Raw genomic sequence first — 17,629 nt, forward strand, 5'->3', positions numbered from 1 at the left:
GGGAAATTTAGCATGACCGATTCACCTGACCTGCACATCTTTTGGATTGTGGGAGGAAACCCACGCAGACACAGGGAGAATATGCAAACTCCACACAGACAGTTGCCTGAGGCTGGAATCAAACCTGGGTCCCTGGCTCACTGAGGCAGCAGTGCTAACCACTGAGCTACTGTGCTACCCGGTGGTGATAGCCCAGTGGCATTATCTCTAGGGTAATTATCCAGAAGCTGAAAACGTGTTGCTGGAAAAGCGCAGCAGGTCAGGTAGCATCCAAGGAGCAGGAGAATCAATGTTTCAGGCATGAGCCCTTCTTCAGGAATCATTCCTGAAGAAGGGCTCATGCCCGAAACGTCGATTCTCCTGCTCCTTGGATGCTGCCTGACTTGCTGCGCTTTTCCAACAACACATTTTCAGCTCTGATCTCCAGCATCTGCAGTCCTCACTTTCTCCTAATTATCCAGAAGCACGGGGAATGTTCTGAGGATCTGGGTTTAAGTCCTGTGATGGTGGAATTTGAATTCAGTTAAAAAGAGCTGGAATTAAGAATTGAATGATGATCATTGTTGAGGGAAATCCTGCCTGGTTTATTGCTGTCCTGTAGGAAAGGAACTTGCTGTCCTAACTTAGCCTGGCCGACATTTGACTCTCGCCCCACAGCAACATGATTGACTCTTAAAATGCAATTAGGGATGTGCAATACATCCTAGATTGCCAGTGATACCCTTACCTGTGAACGAATAATTTTTTTTTTAAAAGTGGAGTCTTCATTGTTTTGCACAAAAATTGTAATATTTGCTTGCGGGATGGAAGAAGGGTGTAGAGGGGACGGTCATCTGTGAAAGCAGCAATACAGTTAGCAATGCTGCCTTTCCCCAATTAGCGTCCCAGAGAGAGAGAGAGAATCTGGCTCCACACAACCTGCTCCCGGAGCAGCCCCTTTCCCTTGACCGACAGCACAATCTTCCAATCAACAGGGTCTCTTGTCAGGGAGCGGCCCAATCACCGGCTGAGTTAGCTGTCAGCTGGAGCTCGGCTCTGCTGAATTGTGGCTGACCAGCATTGCGAATAAAACATACTCGGTGCACCGAGAGGAGAGGGATGGACAATACTTGCTCACTGCTGGTCATGTTAAATCGCCCCTGCTTTGGTCTCACCCACCAATGAAGACTTCGGACTGAATCATCCTCTTCCACTTCTAAAGAAAAAGCAGGGATTTTAAAGAGTCACGCCACTGTGGTTTGTCATCTCGTCTGGGTATTGCTGAAGACGCGGCGTTTTATCCTGATGGAGAGGCTTGAGAGGACGACTGATTCCCTGTAATCAGAGCAAACAGTGAGTAACAACAATCTCACTCAAGTCTAGCTCAGTGTAAAGCCTCGTTTCTCACTGCAGCTAATCCCTTTAGCTGTTCTGCTGCAGGGCCTGCACATTTATATTGAGCTGAATAGCCATAACTGCAAGAGAAATCATTCCAGAGGACAACTTTAATCATTCCAAATATATTTTCATTCTTGAGTATAGCATTTTTCACTTTGTACAGTCGGTTGTAATTTCCACATGTAGTCAGACCCAGTTATTGACTGTTCTCAGTGGTTGAAACCAAGCCCCAATTAGCGCTCCTGTTCACAGTAAGGTTAATCCTGTCTCATTCAGGCCTGCTGATGGTCACCTAATGTACTTATCACAAGCTTTAACTTCATGAACACACTCTAATGTATTTGACAGGTTGCATTTTCACTGTAATTTCTGTGCTGTATATGTGTCCATCCTTAAGCTCCTAATATGTAATGCTCACTTGCAACTAATGCCTTGCCAGTCCTCCTTTGATGTGCATTTTGCTGTGTATGATGGAGGAATTTCCAATGAGGAGGCAGTATGCTGCACTGTAGAGTTCTGATACTGCTGGCTGCCAAGATTAGATTAGATTAGATTAGATTACAGTGTGGAAACAGGCCCTTCGGCCCAACAAGTCCACACTGACCCACCAAAGCGAAATCCACCCATACCCCTAACCTAACACTACAGGCAATTTAGTATGGCCAATTCACCTGACCCTGCACATCTTTGGATGGTGGGAGGAAACCGGAGCACCCGGAGGAAACCCACGCAGACACGGGGAGAACGTGCAAACTCCACACAGTCAGTCGCCAACTTCACCATCAGGCAGCGTCATTTGTTCTAAAGTCCATCAACAGGCAGGATTGACAGGACAAGAACTGGCCATTCGGCCCAACCATCCAGGCTGGTGTAAATGCTCCTTGTCTCACCAGTCTTTGGGCTAGGCTTTCACAGGGTCCAGGAGAATGTGTGAATTGTTAAAAATGGCTGATGAGATTTAAAAGGAGTCCAAGGGGCAACCTTTTCATGCAGAGAGTGATGCGTGTATGGAATGAGCTGCCAGAGGAAGTGGCGGAGGCTGGTACAATTACAGCATTTAAAAGGAATCTGGATGGGTATATGAATAGGAAAGGTTTAGAATGATATGGGCCAAGTGCTGGAAAATGGGATTAGATTTATTTAGAATATCTGGTCAGCACAGATGAGTTGGACTGAAGGGTCTGTTTTTGTACTGTAGATCACTTTGACTCTATAAGAGCCAATGCATGGATTCCAATTCCTGGGACCCCCAATTATTATTGGCATGGCTAAAGAGTTTGGACAGTCCTGATCTGATGGACTCCAATGCTGGGATAACCATCTCCTGAACTCTGCCATCTTTTTGGATCTATTTCTCAAGGATTCCTGCTTTTTACATCCTCCTCAGAGGAGTGAATCATATTCCTGGATGATCTTTTGAAAGATGACCTCCCATCCTTGCCAATATATGCATGTCTCACACCCCACCAATGAGTCCTATACACTCTATGCTAACAAATGCCATTTGCTAACAAATATCTTTAAGAGGGATTTGTTCTGTGCTGTTTCTTTTGCAGAGTGGTGTTATCACCCTGGGGAAAGAATGTCTGCTTGAGAAGTAGTGGGTAAACTGCTTTGAGCTCCTTGAGTGTTTTTTAATTAATCAGACAAAAGAATCATGAGTGGGTGGAGTCAGGCTCACACAGACCCAGAGTTTTAGTCCTGGACCAGGCCAGATGCCCTCAAAATGTTTCAAGAAGGTGGCCCAGATCGTAAATTTTCTATTTGGCTTAAGCAGGTGTAAGTGGATATTCCAGGAGTGATGCAGCTGACCCAACCACTCAGTTTTAAACAAAACCGAATCTACTAATACTAAAGAAAACCAAATTTAGAATAACATAACTATTTGAAAACCCAACTGATAGGAAAACACAACTGACCAAAGAGCTGGTCCAAATATCTGCAACATCCCATAAACATGCCCCTTGGCAAAAAGGTAAATTCAACACAGCTTCTTACAGGAGAGAGATGTAAGAGAGCTGTTTCTCTGGGTCCCGCAGCCTCTCTGGGTTCCCAGCTAAGACTTGATCCACAGCCGCAAAATAGCCAGACTGCTGAAACCAAACCAAACCAGAGAAAAGCTGAGCTGGGAGAATGGGCCATTCCCCTTTCATTGTACAAGTGTTGTTTTTAAAGAGCTTAAAAGTTTCTTCAATTAGATAAACCTAGACATATCGGAACCTCTGCCTTTACGACACTTCTGAAAAATCAACCAATGGCAACGTAACCTTGTTAAGGGAGTAGCGTCATCACAGAGCTTCCCTTTCAGTTGGAGTTGGCGTTTTTGGGAGTTGGCTGCTGAAGCTGCTAAATAGAGCTCTCTCTGCTGCAGCCAAAAGTTGAGTTCTTTCCCTGCTTCTAGATAATCTCTTTAGGTGTTCCTTTTTCCTGGACTGGAAAGGAGATTATCTCAGTTATCTATTTTTCTGTATTTGTCTTTGCCAGCAGTGTACAGTTAAATAATATTTATTTTGTTAAGTATTTCAAATAGAGTTAATATTTATATTTTAACTATGGTGTAAGAATAAAACCTGGAATCACACTTGACCTGAGGCTTGCCTTTAAATAAAATAAAAGTTTATCTCCTTGATATGTTTGAGGGGGTTTGGTCTGGTCCATAACAGACTCCACCCATCCAATTTCTTAAATCCTTCATGCCAACTCATGGCATTTCTAATTACCCAGTATACATGCTGTATTGACACAAGCAAATAAAGTGTGAGCCATTGACAAAATTGATCTAAGAAGAAGAAAAGCTGTCAGTCACATAACCTGGTTACCCTGATGTGCACCTGTTCAGCAAATTCATGGATGTTGGAGCTTTCAGTCAGAGAATGTGCAAGTTGGAGGGGCTCAGACTGAGCAAAGCAGCTGTGAGAAGATCCCATTTTAACTGTAGTATCCATTTATTTATAACTGAATTCCTACAGTATGGCAGCAGGCCATTCAGCCCATCAAGACCACACTGCTCCTCCAAAGAGCATCCCATCCACCCTATCCCTGTACATCTGCATTTCCCATGGCTAATCCACCTAGCCTGCGTATCTTTGCACTATGAGAGGAAACAGGATCAAACCCACACAGACATGGGGAGAATGTGCGAACCCGACACAGACATGCGCCCGAGGCTGGAATCAAACCTGGGTACCTGGTGCCGTGAGGCAGCAGTGCCAACCACTGAGTCACTGTGCTGCCAATCAGTATATGTTGGCACAAACACTTGCCCAAACTGTTCAGGGGGTGAAGGGGTAGAGGCAGTGAAACCGGTGCCAGCATGCCTCCAGCCCTCTGAAATGAAATTTGTGCCTTTAGAATGCAGTTTTCTTTCTTGAGGTAAATGCACTGAACTGGGAAATCTCCAACTCTCACTACGTGCCATTAATGTGAAAACCCACTTTTCTATGTATAGAAATTTCTTCTGAATTCCCCATTGGATTTGTTAATAATTGTCTGTCTTTTATTGATGGCCTGTAGTTATGCTCTTCTCAACAAGAGGAATATTTTCCCTGTATCCAACTTATCAAAACATTTACTCAGCTTGAAATTCCAGACTTCCATCAGTATGCTGAAACAAGTGCACGCAATGACACACACATTTTTAAAATTTAGATCTAATTTGTCAGTGGCTGAATTTTTATTTACACAAGACAAGAAAGTGTCAGGTGCTTATAGTTTTTCCTTTTGATACTTTAAATATCTGGTGGATTGATAATCTTAAAATTGTAGTATCACCAGTTGTTTAAAGGAAGCTACAATTTTTAAAAGATCTTTCCACAGATGTCATTGTTACAAATTGCTTCATTACAGCACGTGCATTGGACTGTTTTGTTGTCTTGAGAGAGTGGTGCTGGAAAAGCACAGCAGGTCAGGCAGCATCTGAGGATCAGGACAATCGGGCAAAAGCTCTTCGTCAGCCCCAACAACCCGAAAACTTCAGAAACGGTTCTCTTCCAAATCTTCTATATTAGCCAAGGAATAGAGTTTTCAAGAGCAAGGAAGTTATGCTGGAAAAATATAAAAAGTTGGTTAGCCCACAACTGGTGTAGTATTCAGTTCTAGAATTCACATTATTGGAGGGGAGTGGTTGCACTGTTGAGAATGCAGAGGTGGCTTACCAGGATGTTGAGTGGGCTAAAGAGCTTCAGGTATGAAGAGAGAATGGGGGTTATTTTCCTTCGACCAGAAGACACTCAGGTGGAGGGGGGGACATGATGTACAAAAGTTTGGGTGGCATAGACTGGAAGAAACTTTTCCCAATAGTGGAGGGATCCAGAGGGCATAGATTTAGGTTCAGGTCAGGAGATTTAGAGGGGACATGAGGAAAGCATTTTACATCCAGAGGGTGGTGGGAATCTGGAACTCACTGCCTGTGTGGTAGTACAGGCAGAAAGCCTTTTAACGTCTCTGAATAGGTTGATTAAAGAATATCTTGAATCTCCACTGGTCAAGCTGATATCTCTACCTCAGTAATGAAAGGGCCCAAATCAGAGCCAGGAATACCACCTTCTATGGTTAGATTGTAGTGTTGTGTCGCCATAGTCCTACTAGGCCAGAGGGGCTGCTCTCTAAGAGAGGCAACTGGTGGTAATTTAACCTGGGGACCACCAGACCTCAGGCAAGGGAAGAGGTTGAGAAGGAGAGTCGTTCATGGTAACCTCAAAGTGGTGATAGGAATTGGACCCACACTGTTGGCATCACACTGCTCTGTAAACCAACAATCCAGCCAACTGAGCTAAACCAATTCCCTGCATTAGGTTAATGCAAGGACTATGAAGCTCATCTCAGCCTTTTTTATTGTTAAAAAGAGGAGAGACTTAAAACTTTTCTGATATGAAGATCTACAGGATTCAAATATCATTTTCTTAAATATTGTAAATTAAAGTAATTAAATCAAGAAAATTTCACACCATCTCCTTTCAGTGATTGAGATTTAATCACTGTATGTTTCAATGAACAATTTTAACAAAAGATAACTCCAATAGCTCTTACAAAATGCTTTCGAGTTTTTCTTTTCTATTCCTAGTGCAGTTCTTGGGATTAATGATTCTTGTCCTTGGGAACATAGAACATAGAAGAATACAGCGCAGTACAGGCCCTTCGGCCCTCGATGTTGCACCGATCCAAGCCCACCTAACCTATAGTAGCCCACTATCCTCCATATGCCTATCCAATGCCCTCCATAAAGAGGGAGAGTCCACCACTGCTACTGGCAGGGCATTCCATGAACTCATGACTCGCTGAGTAAAGAATCTACCCCTAACATCTGTCCTATGCCTACCACCCCTTAATTTAAAGCTATGCCCCCTCGTAATAGCTGACTCCATACGTGGAAAAAGGTTCTCATGGTCAACCCTATCTAAACCCCTAATCATCTTGTACACCTCTATCAAGTCACCCCTAAACCTTCTTTTCTCCAATGAAAACAACCCCAAGTGCCTCAGCCTTTCCTCATACGATCTTCCTACCATACCAGGCAACATCCTGGTAAACCTCCTTTGCACCTGTTCCAGTGCCTCCACATCCTTCCTATAGTATGGCGACCAAAACTGCACACAATACTCCAGATGCGGCCGCACCAGAGTCTTATACAACTGCAACATGACCTCAGGACTCCGGAACTCAATTCCTCTACCAATAAAAGCCAGTATGCCATATGCCTTCTTCACTGCACTATTTACCTGGGTGGCAACTTTCAGAGATCTGTGTACATGGACACCAAGATCCCTCAGCTCATCCACACTACCAAGTATCCAACCATTAGCCCAGTACCCCATCTTCTTGTTACTCTTACCAAAGTGAATCACCTCACACTTACCTATAATGAACTCCATTTGCCACCTTTCTGCCCAGCTCTGCAGCTTATCTATATCCCGCTGTAACCTGACACATCCTTCCTCACTGTCAACAACTCCACCGACTTTCATATCATCCGCAAACTTGCTCACCCAACCTTCTAGCCCCTCCTCCAGGTCATTTATAAAAAAGACAAACAGCAATGGTCCCAAAACAGATCCTTGCGGAACACCGCTAGTAACTGCACTCCAAGATGAACCTTTACCATCAACTACTACCCTCTGTCTTCTTCCAGCCAGCCAATTCCTAATCCAAACCTCCAACTCACCCTCAATGCCACACCTCTGTATTTTTTGCAGTAGCCTACCATGGGGAACCTTATCAAACGCCTTACTAAAATCCATATACACCACATCTACCGCTTTCCCCTCGTCCACCTCCTTAGTCACCTTCTCAAAGAATTCAATAAGGTTTGTGAGGCACGACCTGCCCTTCACAAAACCATGCTGACTATCCTTGATCACATTATTCCTATCCAGATGTTCATAAATCCTATCCCTTACAATTCTCTCTAAGACTTTGCCCACAACAGAAGTGAGACTCACCGGCGTATAGTTACTAGGGTTATCCCTACTCCCCTTCTTGAACAAGGGAACCACATTTGCTATCCACATTTGCAATGGAGAGGTGCTCCATTGCATATTACCTTGTCTATGATGACCACCATCATGCTGGTCAACTCAATTGCATCCTTCCTCAATATTCTCTATTTGAGAGAACACTGCCTTAATGGGTATTATTTTACACAATCCTCATCCTCATAGCTGCATTAGGTTTTCGAGGCATTTCTAAACTCTCTTATACTGAGCACTGCATACTGAATTTGAAAACATGATCATTATACAAACAGAGCCCTGAAAAACATAGAAATTGCAAATGCTAGAATCCTGAAACACATACTGAAGCACTGAGCAGGTCAATTATCATTCATGGACAAAGCATACAGTTATAGAGGCCTAGAGGTTTACAGCATGGAAACAGGCCCTTTGGCCCAACTTGTTCATGTCGCCCAGTCTCCGCACTTAAACTAGTCCCATTTGCGTGCATTTGGTCCATATACCTCCATATCTGTCCCATCGTATACCTGTCCAAATGTTTCTTGCGGGACAAAATTGTACTTGCCTCCACCTCTACCTCTGGCAACCCATTCCAGACACTCACCATCCTCTGTAAAAAGAATTGCCCCTCTGAACCCTTTTATTTCTCTTCCCTCTCATCTTAAACGTGTGCTGTCTAGTTTCAGACTTCCCTACCCCATGGGGGAAAATCTGTTGGCTATCTACCTTATCTATGCCTCTCATGATTTTACAGACCTCCGTAAGGTCGCCAATCAATCTCCTACGCTCCAGGGGAAAAGTCCCAGACATTGGCTATTCACCCTATCTATGCCCGTCATGATTTTGTATAGACTTCCATAATGTCACCCCTCAGCCTCAAATACTCCAGGGGAAAAAACTTCCAGCTTCTCCTTATAACTCAAACCTCCCCGTCCAGGGAGCATACTAGTAACCTTTTCTGCGATCTTTCTAGTTTAACAATATCCTTTCCATAATAGGGCGAGCAAGGCTATATACGGTACTCCAAATGTGATGCAGTTAATGTGTAAAGTATGGCAGGTTCATCCCAATTGTTGATGAGCATGTGACTGAAAGATTATTGGGGGTAGGTGAGAATGAGGACTAATTGAATTCAATGGTCTAGCAGGTGCAAAGGAGTGGATGGCTGAATGCTTCTCCTGATTCATATGTTCTCTCTGCTCTCTCCACATATGAGACTTGACTTGGGTTTCCCCAGCACTTTCTGTTTTTATTTAGGACTTGCTGCAGATTGTGAAAGAGCAAAGATGGCCTTTAGTGGAGTGATGTGCTCAGCTGTACAGGACATTGGTTAGGCTACTTCTAGAATATTGTGTGCAATTCTGGTCCTCCTCCTATAGGAAGGATGTTGTGAAACTTGAAAGGAGTTAGAAAAGATTGACAAGGATGTTGCCAGGGTTGGAGGATTTGAGGTATAGGGAGAGGCTGAATAGGCTGGGGCTGTTTACCCTGGAACGTCAGGGGTGACCTTATAGAGGTTTATAAAATCATGAGGGACATCGATAAGATAAATAGACAAGGTCTTTTCCCTGGGTTGGTGGAGTCCAGAACTAGAGGGAATAGGTTTAAAGTGAGAGGGGAAAGATTTAAAAGGGGTCTAAAGGGCAATATTTTCACACTGAGGGTGGTGCGTGTATGAAATGAGCTGCTAGAGGAAGTGGTGGAGGTTGGTACAATTACAACATTTAAAAGGCATCTGGAAGAGTATACAAATAGGAAGGGTTCAGAGGGATATGGGCCAAGTGCTGGCAAATGAGACTAGATTAGGTTAGGAAAATCTGGTCAGCATGGATGAGTTGGACTGAAGGGTTTGTTTCCATGATATACATCTCTATGATCTGTGGGATCTTGCTTTCATGTGGGCCAATGTTATGTATTGGTGTTGTGAGTTTGTAGGCATGTACACTACCTTTTTAAGAGAGTGAAAGTTGGCACGGATCTAAAAAAGCACAGTTTGCATGAAAAATTTTAAAATATAACATCTGGAACAAATAACTGAGCTGAGTTGCTATGTTACACAACAAATTCGAATTTGACCAGTCAGTTTAAATTATGCCCCAAGATACTAAAACCCAATCGAATTGGAATTTTTACTGTTTTGACGACATCAAACTGATGAGATGATCTGATGTACAAACGTCAGGCATTTTGAACAGTTAGCCAGAGCGGCAAAGAGCACCAACAGACTGCCCACAGAGACACTCATTGAAAGGTACCTTTTCATATGAAATCTGTGAAGCAGAAGACCAGAAGATACAGAGGAGAATCAACACAGCTGATTGGTTTTGAAATTTGTTTTTTTTTGTTAAGCTTACTCGGGGCAGAGGGGAGGGGGGGGACTTATTGGATCAGTATAATGTTGCAGAGTGGAAGGTACATAAATTGACCAGATAAAGGAGGATTACAGTGTCGATAGTTGCTGTTTAATTTTTTTTTTGGAGTTAATTAATAAATTGTTAAACGTCTTTCTTTAAATAGTGGAATTTGGGGTAGTTCTTTGTCATTCATACTTTTACAGATAACGAGGCGAGGTGAGCTTTTCTGTGTGCCTGGTTTAAATTAGCAGAAGGGATTACCCTGTGTCGTAACAGTTTGTGGGCAGTGGGAGTTCATGCTTTGCCTGCTCATGGATTGGAATGGGGCTCATACAATGCAGTGCATGAATGCCCCCGCCCTCACCAACCCACCCATCTGCATGCCTTTCCCCCACCTGTCTCCTATTTCATCGGGTGCTGGGAGGGTTAGGGGCACTCACTTTTGGGCCTCTTGTAAACCTCTCAAGTGCCACATCCTGTCGTCACCAGTATATTGCCCTAACATGGTTGAGGGTTGGTTATGCCAGATGGGTATCCAGCTCTTTTTACTTGGTAAGCAGTTCTCAGACATGGGGAGGATTCCTCTCCTGGGGCTCTTGTGTGCCCACCAGAGGCATGCCATTGAAATTCTGCCCCACTCCCACCACTGCCTCTTAAACCCAGCTGCCATTCCTTCCATTCTGGGGCCTGCCAATTGAATCCTATCATTACCTTGAGTGTAACTGAGGTCTGGTCGCTATGGCCTCATGTAGTCTGTGCACTGCCTGTGGTTCCCAACAGTGGTCCTGGATTGTACCTGGCACTGGCAGGACTCTCCAGGCAAGGACTTTTTTTTTCTTCCCCCCCCCCCCCACCAACTCCCCAACCCACGATCCCCCCTCACCTCCCCCCAGATGGGAGCAGGATTCTTCAAAGTCTCACCTTCGTAATTAACTTCGCTGAGCATTAAACAACTGTGGAGCAGCTGGTAACAGTGTGAATATGTTTCACGTATCTCTCCGGGTTCTGGGTTAGAAAACTCCGCTATTGAGAAAAGCTGCCCACAATTTCAAAGAATTTCTCTATCTCACACGAACCATCCAGACTGACCCTGAAGCTTCATTAGAAAAACGGAGGTTGAGTGGTGATTTGATTTGAGGTGTACAAAATCACAAGAGGTATAGACAGGGTGGATAGCAAGAAGCTTTTTCCCAGAGTGGGGGACTCAATTACTAGGGGTCATGAGTTCAAAGTGAGGGGGGAAAAGTTTAAAAGGAGAAATGCGTGGAAAGTTCTTTACACAGAAGGTTGTGGGTGTCTGGAATGTGTTGCCAGTGGAGGTGGCAGAAGCAGGCACAATAGCATCATTTAAGATGTATCTAGACAGATACATGAATGGGCAGGGAGCAGAAGGATACCGATCCTTGGAAAGTAGGAGACAGGTTTAGATAGAGGATTTGGATCGGCACAGGCTTGGAGGGCCAAAGGGCCTGTCCCTGTGCTGTAAGTTTCTTTTGTTTTTCTCAATTGCAGACACTAGGTGTTTCTGAAATGCTTCCATCATCCCATTACTGTGTCTGATAATCTATTTACAGTGTCAGTCTCCTTAGGGGAAGAAGAATTTCCTGGTCATGTTCCCAAGTTTGCTTCTTGCAAAATTGATTCTATAATGTATTCCATTAACCTACTTTGGCAGTAAGATTTAAAGCAATTGGCTGGATTTATAGTTTGTACTCGTCATTATCTTAAATTACTGCTTAGATTACATCTCAAATATCTCAAGTTTAAAAAAAATGCTCAAACCATGCTTTACAACTCAGATCATTAATACTAAAGGTGAATCTAAGTTTGTTTTCTCCTCTGACGTTTTGTACTTGTATGTCTCTTAAACCAGAACTGAACACTGAACTCAATGATTAGTTTAATTATGTCAGATGTCACACGACGTCAGGTTACAGTCCAACAGCTTTATTTGAAATCACAAGCTTTTGGGGCTCTGCTCTTTTGTCAGATGACTTCCCTTGCAAGGGAAAATACCGTGCAAGGACTGTAACAAACACTACATTGGACAAACAGACAGGAAACTATCCACCAGAATAAATGAACTTCAACTAGCCACAAAAAGACATGACCCTCTCTCACTAGTATCCTTACATACAGATGAGGACGGACACCACTTCGACTGGGACAACACATCCATCCTAGGACAAGCCAAACAGAGGCACACATGAAAATTCCTGGAAGTATGGCACTCCAACCTGAATTCTACCAACAAACACACTGACTTGGATCCCATTTATCATCTCCTGAGAAAATTGAAAAGGAAATGATGTCACCACAGGAAATGACATCACCAAGCCATGGAAACCTAAGCGCAAACATACAAAATGGGTCATTAGTGCTTCACTGGAGGCTCCCTGATGATGGTGACAAAACATATGAAAACAAACCTTCTAGCTCAGCGAGCAAACTTGCATCCAGAATTTGGCCCAAATATATATCTTGTGATTCCAGTAGTGCTTCCATTAATTCCGTTCTCTCTCTAGTTTAACATCACCTGAAGCTTTAACAACTAGTCAAAGTTGAGTTTCTAAATTCAAGTCTTCGAATCATGTTTGGCATAATTGTATGCACAAAATTCAGCCGACACAAGGCGAGAGCTAATTAATATCGACACAAACTGTAAATGCACTTGGGTATACACCAGCAGTGCTGTAACTTACAGAGCTGCGCACCGAGAGTGGGAAAGTGGAATCCTGTTGGATTGTTTCTTGTCCCCCTAGTGCAGGAATGATGAGTTGAATGGACTCCTTCCATTTCTACCCAAATAAATAACCCACAAATGATCAAAGGGTGAAAGGAAACCGCTTTCTCGAATGAAAAGCCAAATTGTCACAAGCAAGAGCATTAGGTATTAGGTGCTACCAACATAGCGATGTTTTTAATCATCTTACCTTAAATTTAACATTCTGTCAATGCTTATTACCTTCGGTCTCAGTGGTTTTGTAGATACTGTCACATTTGAGATTGCATGTGTGTTAGCCAGGAGGATGAGAAGTTGGCCAGTCAGGGCTGGCTCAGTGGTCAGTGTTGCTGCCTCACAGTGCCAGGGTTTGATTCCAGCCTTGGGTGACTCTGTGTGGTGTTTGCATGTTCTGCTGTATCTGTGGGATTCCTCTAGGGGCTCTGGTTTCCTCCCACAGTTCAACAATATGCAGATTAGGTGGGTAGGCCAAGGGAAATGGGGATCGAGTGGGCAGAGCTGGCTCTGGGTGGGATATCTTTCGCAGAGTTGTTGCAATCCTAATGGGCCAAATGACCTCTCTCTACACTGTAGGGATTGAACGGTCAAAGAGCAGACGTGCAAGATTGAGCAAATTAAACTGCTCTTTCACAGAGACAGAACAGCCATGCTGGGCCAAATGACTCCCCCCGTGCTATAAACAATGATGCAGTCACTAATGACAAGTGGAACCCTTGAAGGGGGAGTGAAGGATTTTTGTTGCAATTTTGCAGTGATATTTGAATATTGAGGAATGTCTCAAGGGGCATTTTGGAGCAATGGGCAAAGGCAGACTCCCAACAATGAAGTGGATATCTCCCAGGAAAAGGAACACTCACAGGGCAATCCAAAAAGACTGGGTTATTGGGACAAATGGGTCCACAAATGGACGTGTACACACTGGAATTCAGAATTAAAAAGAATGAGAGGCAACTTTATTGAAACATTCATGATTCTTAAGGGACTTGACAGGGGGAATGCAGCGAGGTTGTTTCTCCTTGTAGGACCAGAGACATGATCTCAGATTAAAGGGTCACTCATTTAACTCCAAGTCATAGAGTCCAGAAACAGATTCTTTGGTCCAACTTGTCTGCCCCGACCAGACATCTCAATCTGACCTAGTCCCATTTGCCAGCACTTGGCCCACACCCCTCTTAAACCCTTCCTGTTCATATACCCATCCAGATGCCTTTTAAATGTTGTAATTGTACTAATCTCCACCACTTCCTCTGGCAACTCATTCCATACACACACCAACGTCTGCGTGAAAATTTTACCCCTTGGGTTCCTTTTTAAATGTTTCCCCTCTTGCCTTAAACCTCTGCCCTTTAGTTTTGAACTCCCTTACCTTGGCCATTTATCCTATCCATGCCCCTCATGATTTTGTAAACCTCTATAAGGTCACCCCTCAGCCTCCGATGCTTCAGGGAATAAAGCCCCAGCCTATTCAGCCTCTCCCTATAACGCAAATCCTCCAACAGCAGGGTTTTGAGAATTGAACGCAGTATTCCCGAAGTGGCCTCACTGATGTCCTGTACAGCTGCAACATAACAGATGAGGACGAATTTCTTCTCTCAGAGACGAGTGAAGTCTGTGAAATTCTTTTACCACAAAAGGCTGTTGAGGCCGGTTCATTAAGTATATTCAAAGCTGAGAGAGACAGATTTTTAATCAGTAAGGGATCTGGGAAAAGGCAGCTCAGCGGGTTTGAGGATTATCAGATCAGCCATGATCTTGTTGAGTAGTGGAGCTGACTCGATGGGCTGAATGGCCTACTTCTGCTCCCACATCTTATAGTTTCGGGAGGAGAGGGACTAAAAGAAATGGGTCAGTTTGGTCTCTTTGTGAAGAGGATAGTAGGTGTTTTGAGTTATAGCTGATGCTACATGCCATTGTTAATAATCACTTGGCCACACAGAATGAGAAACAAATGGATTCTCAGACTAGCAGAATGGAAGTGAGGTATGTCAAGCAAAATGGTATATGTTATAACGTGTGTATCTCTGTGGCCATCACTACCACAGGTGGGACTTAGATCTCCTGACCCAGAGATAGGGGAGCTACATATTGTTCTAGATCCCCAAACAGCTTACACTTTCTGGAGGGGTTGAGGATGATCAATGTGGAGCCAAATGGTGATAAAGTTGGCTATTGGATGTTAAGGCAAATGTTAAAACACAATTTGAAGTAATTCCAGTGCAGAAGGAGGGCGTACAGCTGATTGCAACCGTGCCAAACCCACAGCTAGTGTTGTCTGCTGTAATCCCAATGCTAATTCTTCACATTCTTTTCAACCCACTTGTCCAGATTAAACAATGTAGTAGCCTCTGATTGAATAGATGTTGTTACGTTGCAGTGTGGACAGTTGATGTTACTACTGAACATGTCAGATCCCAGAATGAAATCTGGCTCGAGAGATCATATGTGGGCTTTCACTAAACCTCTGCGTACAAGACTACAGATTTGATTTTAACAAAACATGTGTAAAATATTTGTAAAACAAACAAACAAACCAAGCTACCCGAATTCAAAACAGTTCGAAAGACTTCAAAACATTAAGCAAAACAAAATCCCATCTACTCTCCAACACCATCACTTTATAGTTACTCAAAATACAGTGAAATTTCACTACCCTATTGAATCTGTAGGCTTGACTTAATTACTGAATCCTCAGTTCCTGTTTTGAGAGCATGAAATCTTTTCCTGGAATCCTTGCACAAGTGAAATCTGAGACTTTCTCCGCTTTGAATATCCAATGCAGATTTCTAACTAAACACTGCAAGTATTTTTTTACAAACTAAAACTCATATACCTGGGTGACCCATTCCCTGAACTGCTCCGAATAAAGTCTTTTTTTAGGAGAAGCCTTTGCATCTGAATTTGGCAAGGTCTCCTTTGAACCATCCAAAACCTTTTCAGTCCCTGGATTTTTCTAAGGTAAAAATCAATTCTTAATTATTCTGAAACCAAAACCAAAAATAAGCTAATGTTTTTTCGATGTTTCCTCCTTTTATCATAAATCTTCACAATGTAAACAAACTTCCATTAACACTCCATGAGGCATATACTGGGGAGGTGATGGCCTGGTGGTATTATTGCTGGGCTGTTAATCCGGAGACGCTGATAACGTTTTGGGGACCTGGGTTCGCATCCTGCCATGGCAGATGGTAGAATTTGAATTCAAGAAAATATCTAGAATTAAGAGTCTAGTGATGACCATGATAGGAAAAAACCCATCTGGATCACTAGTGTCCTTTAGGGAAGGAAGCTGCCATCCTTACCTGGTCTGGCCTACATGTGACCTCTGACCCACAGTAATATGGTTGACTCTTATCTGCCCTCTGGGCCATTAGGGCTGGGCAATAAATGCTGGCCTAGCCAGCGATGCCCATATGCTGTGAATGAATAAAGAAAAAAAATACTGGTATATATCATTGTTTCAGAAAGCCAGGTCTAGTTAATTAGAAAACTCCTTCACAAAAATAGACCAACACCATCTAAACTCTTCCTAAAAATAAATTATATTACTATAGGTAGGTCACATATCTTTCATCACAACATTGCAAGGTATGACATGTTCAGATTGGTGATAGCAAGGAGACCGAGTGAGTGTATAAGTTACAAGTTGACTTAGACTTCTCATTCATGTTTATTTGTGCAAAGTAAAGGAATAATTTTTAAGTAGCTGAATAGTCATCCGAGGTCAGTGGTAATCTAACACATCAGATGACAGATTGTGGAGAAAGAGAATTCTGCGTGCAGCTTCATGCTAAATTTATTGTAGGGAATCATCAATTTATGAACGTCAGACATACGAATGCCCATACTTAAAAATGCGATCTCTTGTATGATTATCACTGTAAAGATTTGATATACGAATACTTCCAATACTTACAAATGGCTGCTTTCCGTTATTCTATATTGTGTTCTGACTGGTATCCAATTCAATTTGCCGATGGATTCCTAAACAGTCCATTCCCAACCAAGGCACTACCTGTACTATAAAATTAGAACAATGTCAAAGAACTAATCTTATCAAATTTTAAACTCTAGCAGTTTCTGCATAATCTACCAAAGACACTATCTCTGCTAAGATCCAACACTATATGAACATAATGTGGAGGTGCTGGTGTTGGACTGGGCTGGACAAAGTTAAAAATCACACAGCACCAGGGTTATACTCCAACAGGTTTATTTGGAAGTACAAGCTTTCAGAGCGCCGCTTCTTCATCAGGTAGCAAGTCAAAAGCAGCGCTCTGAAAGCATGTACTTCCAAATAAACCTGTTGGAGTATAACCTGGTGCTGTGATTTTTAACTGTATGAATGGACACAATTCAGATTTTAGCTGGGATTTTTCCTATCTGATATCAGATGGTTTTATGTCTGACATTTTCACTCAGAATGCAACTGGTGATTACCATGAACAGGATCACCCCAGTGACCGCTCCAGCAGTGGGCTATTTCCCACTCACCTGGTGCCCAGATCCAGAGAGACTACATCGTTAGTTCTGCCCTTTCTGTGTAGGAAAAAGGCCTCCGTGTTGCTCACCATGATAACAATCTGCTGTAACAGAATGGACTCTCCTCTAGTCTTAACCAGACAGTCTGGTTTACATTTGGTCTGGTGTCTGCAATTCATGAACTCTCCAAGTGGCCAACCTTAGCCACTCATTTGGACCATGAGTAG

At 43.1% G+C, this 17,629-nt stretch overlaps 1 protein-coding gene across 1 annotated transcript in view; it reads left to right on the forward strand.

The window, feature by feature from the left end:
• The first annotated feature begins 791 nt into the window (after positions 1–791).
• cunh3orf18 (chromosome unknown C3orf18 homolog) overlaps positions 792–17,629 on the forward strand; it is an 86,692-nt gene continuing 69,854 nt past the window's right edge. The window contains exon 1 of the mRNA XM_043707655.2: positions 792–1,332. The gene's annotated coding sequence lies outside the window, so the exon portion shown is untranslated. The remainder of the gene's footprint in view (positions 1,333–17,629) is intronic.

Source organism: Chiloscyllium plagiosum, unplaced genomic scaffold (genome assembly GCF_037043375.1).
Source record: "Chiloscyllium plagiosum isolate Xiang-an unplaced genomic scaffold, Cpla_swu_hap1 HiC_scaffold_14, whole genome shotgun sequence".
NCBI lineage: Eukaryota > Metazoa > Chordata > Chondrichthyes > Orectolobiformes > Hemiscylliidae > Chiloscyllium > Chiloscyllium plagiosum.